Source organism: Pleurodeles waltl, chromosome 1_1, assembly GCF_031143425.1.
Source record: "Pleurodeles waltl isolate 20211129_DDA chromosome 1_1, aPleWal1.hap1.20221129, whole genome shotgun sequence".
Lineage (NCBI taxonomy): Eukaryota > Metazoa > Chordata > Amphibia > Caudata > Salamandridae > Pleurodeles > Pleurodeles waltl.
This window is the reverse complement of record NC_090436.1, coordinates 993,492,029-993,498,028: the sequence shown is the minus strand read 5'-3', so window position 1 is coordinate 993,498,028 and position 6,000 is coordinate 993,492,029.

Genomic DNA, 6,000 nt, shown 5'->3' with positions numbered 1-6,000 from the left:
GAGTGCAAAGCCAGGAAGCTCCAGTCAATCCTGATGATCTTTTCATACTGCCAGCAGCATGAAAGCAGCATTAGAATTGGCCACAGGGCAGGCTGAGAGCCTGTGCCTGTAAGGGGAGCCAGAAGAGTGGCATGGCAGCAAGGAGCCAGGTAAGTTTTTTTTTAATTTAATGTTTTCCTTTGTTTTGCCCACCGCAATGCACCGTACCGACCCACCCCTCTACCGCACTGCGAGCCGCGACTTAGGCCAGGTGAGTTCTTTTGGGAACTTGTCGCAGAGGGATGCAGTAGAAAGGCTAGATCCTTCCATGTCACTATTGATGAATTAAAGTGGGTCACATTCATTTATGGGCTCTATGTGGCAAATGTGGGAGTTGCTAATAATTTTAAAGTAGTGGAGGATACTTCTCTGTGGGGACCTCTAGCTCAAAAAGAGAAAACTAATAATTAAGGAAATGCGCCATTCTGCTGATATGGGTCCTGATGAAATTCCTCCTACTGTTATAAAATCAAATGGTATCCTCTGGAGTAAAATTATTTGCTCAGTGTTTAGAATCTGCTTTGAGACTAAAAAAAATCCTGCTTCCTCAAATGGGAGCATTATAGTTCCACTTTAAAGAAAGATGGTCGGAATCTTCCAGATTGCTCTCCTGGACGCAGAGTGTAAAGTCTTTACAAAATGTCTCCTAACCCAGATCAACCATTGGGGGTAGAGCACAAAATCATCCCAATGGAGCAAACAGGTTTCAGGTGAAAGCATAGAATGATCAATAATATACCTGCCTTCCAAGTAATAAATGAAGAATATGTTGAGGTTTGGGGTGAATGGTAGACATGGTGTTCATAGACTTTTCCACAGCATTTGATAAGGTAGATCATATCACACTGTGGAATAAGCTTGCTAGGTTAGGTATGCCAGGCCCACTTCTAGAGTTTGTTTGTGATCTCCATACTTGGAGCAGAATCCTCCTGTGTTGGGACAGGGGTTTATCCTAATAATACCGATCCCTAATGGACTAAAACAAGGGTGTTTGCTTGCTCCTCTTCTCTTCTCCCTATATATTTCTGATCTTATGGAATTTTTGTCCAAAAGCAAGGGCATTGCTCCTTTGGTACAGGAAAAACCCATTGTCTGCTTGTTGTATGCCGATAACATAGTTATTTTCGACCTTACGCCGAAATGCCTAGGCAGTCGCCTGTAGACATTACAACTTTTTGATGAAACCCACTTTTTGAGGATTAAGGTGCTTGAAAGCAAAGTTATGTGTGCCCATGGGAGGAAAAAACTGAGATATGGAAACTCTGCATGGTCCCGGAGGGGGTCATAAATTGGGAACTGTAAAGCAATATAGCTTCCTAGGGAACAGCATATGTGGTAACCTAAGCGACAAAGCTCACATTGAAAAATAACATCTAAAGCCATATCCAAGGTTAATTCTAGAGGGTCTAAAGGAGAAGTTAATAACTTAAAGAAACGTTATTGCTGCTGTACATCTGTTGATGTCTACCTTATCTAGTCAGCAATTACAAATGTTTGTTTAAAACAAGCAACTTGGTTCTTGAGTTTTAACCCAGATATGGAGGTTTGCTCCCTAAAGAAAGGTCTCAGCTATCTTTTCCTGTACAATCAATAAAATACAGCAATGCATTTCCTGGGATCTGCCTCATGGAACACTTCGGTTTTGGATCCTGTTAAGGCACAGCATGCTCCCTTTGAACCCTCTTTTGGCTAAATGTTATGTGTTGCAAATGGGGTCTCTAGTTGGCAGAGGTATACACCCTTGTCCAAGTAGGGACCACAATCCTAGTCAGGGTAGGCAACACACAATCCAAATGATCCTGTGCCCACCCTCTGGTAGCTTGGCAATGAGCGGCCAGGCTTCACTTAGCAGGCAATGTGTAAAGTATTTGTGCAATAAATCATGCAATAACACAGAGAAAACACCACAAAAATGCATCACACAGGTTTAGAAAAATATAAGATATTTATCTGAATAAATTAAGGTCAAAACGATGAAGATTTGATAAGTACAAGTTAAAATATCACTTTTGTAATAATAAGAAGCAACAATTAATTATTAACAATCAATTAATTATTAACAATTAATAATAAGCAAAAAGCAACAATTGTCTCTTGTGTACACAAAGTACCTGGTATGCGTCAAAATTACATTCACAGAGACTGCAGAGGAGGAGATGCATGGAAAGGGTGTGTGTCGGATTTCCGGGTGCACACAGATGATGCATTGAGTCTTTTCCAGTCTGCAAGGACTTTTTGTCAAATTCCAGTGTGCAGGCTTGAATCCTCTTTGCGACCTGGGGTCTTTTGACACCCAGGGACGATGCATGGAAATCCTGGGTGTGCTGGATTAAGTCAAAGGTGCTGTATTGATACAGTGGGCAATACAGCTGAGTTTCTGTTGCACGGCAGGCTCTGCGTTGATTCCTCACGCAGGAAGTTAAGCTGTGTCATACGGCTTGGTGATGCGTCGATCCAGTGGGCGGTACGTCGAAGTTCGGTCGCAACACTGGTGCTGTGTCAATCTCCACTCGGGGAGCCGGGTGGCAGCGTTCGGGAGCAGTGATGCAATGATTATTTACCACTAGGCAGGCTGTGAGTTGATTTCAGCAGGCTGTGTGTCGATTTTCACCTCACAAGGAGTTCTTTGGAAGAGAAGTAGAGCCAGAGGCCAGCAAGGTAGCAGGGCAACAGTAAGGCAGCAGACCTTCACAGCAAAGCAGTCCAGTGTCCTTATTCCTTACGGGCAGAACACAGAAGGTCCGACTCCCCCACTTTCTCTCAGAAACCACCAAGATCAGCTGCGGCGTCCTCAAAAGGCCCTCACTGAGACCCACCCTCTTTATCCTCTACATGACCCCACAAGCTGCAATCTTCATAAGCCACTTACTTAACACCGTCTCCTATGCCAATGACACCCAAATGATAGTCTCCCTCACCAACACCGACCACCGCCAAAAACAATTTCCACAAAGGAATGAAGGCAGTCGCCGCCTGGATGAAATATAGTTGCCTCAAACTGAACTCGGACAAAACAGAAGTCCTCATCCTCGGCTCCACACCGTCTGCCTGGAACGAGTCTTGGTGGCTCACCGCCGTGGGAATCACACCCACCCCCACAGACCACGCCCGCAACCTCAGCGTCATCTTAGACTCGTCGCTTTCAATGGACCGACAGGTGAGCGTAGTCTCATCGTGTTGCTTTGGAAAATCTACAAGTGGATCCCCACCGAAGCCAGAAGGACAGTCACCCAGGCCCTTCTCAACAGCCGCCTCGACTATGGCAATGCACTCTATGCCGGAACCACTGCCAAGACCAGCAAAAGACTACAACGCATCCAGAACGCCTCTGCCCATCTCATCAAGCATGTCCCACAACACAGCCACACCTCCGCCCTTCTAAGAGACCTACACTGGCTGCCTATCAACAAGAGAATCACCTTTAGGCTCCTGACCCATGCCTACAAGCCCCATATGACGCCGGACCAGCCTACCTCAACCAAAGACTCTCCTTCTACACTCCCGCCAGACAACTCTGCTCCGCCGACCAGGCCCTCGCCAAGGTCCCCTGCATACCGAAAACCACAGCCAGAGTAAGATCCTTCTCGAACACTGCCGCCAAGACCTGGAACACCCTCCACATCCACCTCAGGCAATCTCCCACCCTGTCTCAGTTCAGGAAGGACCTCAAGACCTGGCTCTTCAACTAAACCTCAGCACCCCCCTACCTGCCCCAGCACCTTGGGACCCTCACGGGTGAGTAGCTGTGCTTTACAAATCCCTGATTGATTGAAATCCCTGATTGATCGAGGTGAGTCCTTTGGACAGCCGGGCAGCTCCTCTCGGCAGGTTGCAGGGTCTTGTTAGGAGTATCTGTCCAAGGAAGTGTCTGAGTTGGTAGGGTCAAGGACCCAGATTATGTACCCAAAAGTGCCTTTGAAGTGTGGGAGACTTCAAAGAGTGGTTTTGAAGTGCACAAGGTCCTCTTTCAGTACAGGTCTGTCTGCCAGGGTCCCATTAGGGGGGGTGGCAGTCCTTGGTGTGAGGGCAGGCCACTAGCCTTTGAAATGTAAGTGTCAAGCCCCTCCACCCTTCCAGCCCAGAAGACCCATTCAGTGTGCAGATTTGTGCAAGTATGACTGAGTATTCTGTGTTTGTGGTTGTCTGGGTGAAATGCACAAGTAAGCTATCAACCAGCCCACCCCAGACGTGGATTGGAAACAGGCTGTAAGACACAGAAGGATTTTCAGTGCAGAGAAATGCTCATTTTCTAAAAGTGGCATTTCTAAAATAGTAATATAAAATCCATTGTCTCCTACAGTAGGGTTTTGTATTACCATTCTGGCCATGCTATATATGACCTGTCTACTCTTTTCTGATCAGAATCTACCACTCAAACAGTATATGAGGGTAGATCTAATGCTTGCGTATGAAAGGAGCAGGCCTCACAGCAGTGGAAAACACATTTAGGAGCTTTCCACTACCAGGACATATAAAACACGCAGGTATATGTCCTGCCTTCAACCTACACTGCACTCTGTCCTATGGGTTATCTAGGGCCTACCTTAGGGGTGACTTATATGTAGAAAAAGGGGAGTTTATGGCAAGTACTTTTAAATGCCAAGTCGAAGTGGCAGTGAAACTGCACACACAGGCCTTGCAATGGCAGGCCTGAAACATGGTTAAGGGGCTACTTATGTGAGTGGCACAACCAGTGCTGCAGGCCCACAAGTAGCATTCAATATAAAGGACCTGGGCACATGTAGTGCACTTTACTAGGGACTTACATGTAAATCAAATATGCCAATTGGATGTGAACCAATGTTACTGTGTTTTAGGGAGAGTGCATATGCACTTTAGCACTGAGTAGCAGTGGTAAAGTGTGCAGAGTCCTAAAGCCAACAAATACAGTGTCACAAAAATGGAGGGAGGCAGGCAAAAGGTTGGGAGTGACCACACTAAGGCTGTCAGGTCAAACAGTTTGCTTCCTCAGCAATGAGTAATATGTGTAACAATGGTCTCCGGGATCTCAACCATGTTTTATTTGTCTGCCTGGCTCACTTGAAGTACCGGAGGTTCTGGTTGAGACCGGTCTGTAAAGAGTTGTCCATTTATTCTGCGTCTGCCTTATTAAAGTCACTTTATGTATGTCCACATGAAGTACTTTATTTAAAAAAAAAAAAAAAATTAAGGGATTTTTCAAACTTTATTAATGGGATGTTTGTGGTATGTTTGCAATGCATGTAATTAAAATCCCAAATGAAAAACTGTGTGTAAAATTATTTTCCTTTCATTCACAGATTAAAGTTGCAAAGCAGGGACTCTAGAATGATGCTTGAATAGGTATTGTATGAACTGCCTGGAACGCCACTTCTTGGCTTGCAGCGGATTACAGGGGTGGTTTCATGAACTCATCCTTTTATTTCTCAATAACACTAAGGGCCTCATTACAAGTCTGGCTGTCAATAGGCCGCCATACTCATGGTGATGGTCATGACCGCCCCCGGTTTGGTGGTCTGGCTGCCAAGTTAAGAGTTTGGCAGTTGGACTGAAAAGCGACTGCCATCTCTGCAGGAACAATGTTCCCAATGGGCTGACTGTGGTGCAGATTGGAATCAGCCAGGGCTGCACTGAACTCAGATTATGAGCCGCCAACAATACTTCTGCCAGTTTTTGCTGGGCTGACGGGCAGCAACCTTGGTTTCTGTCCGTCAGCCTAGCAGGAAAGTTGTAAATGGGCCGGCGGGGAGGTAGCCAGTAAGGCAGCAACCTCCCACTGGAAGTTCGACACCCCTTAAGTTACTTCATATGTTCAAATGTGATATTTTGTAATTGTGCTCATAACTCCTTAAGAGTTTAAAGGTCTCACTTTGCGGGTATTGACTCATTTAGTATTGATGGTATGGGTAGAGACCATTTGTGCGCACTGGAATCTAACCAAGATTATGGGGGTTATTCTAACTTTGGAGGAGTGTTAATCCG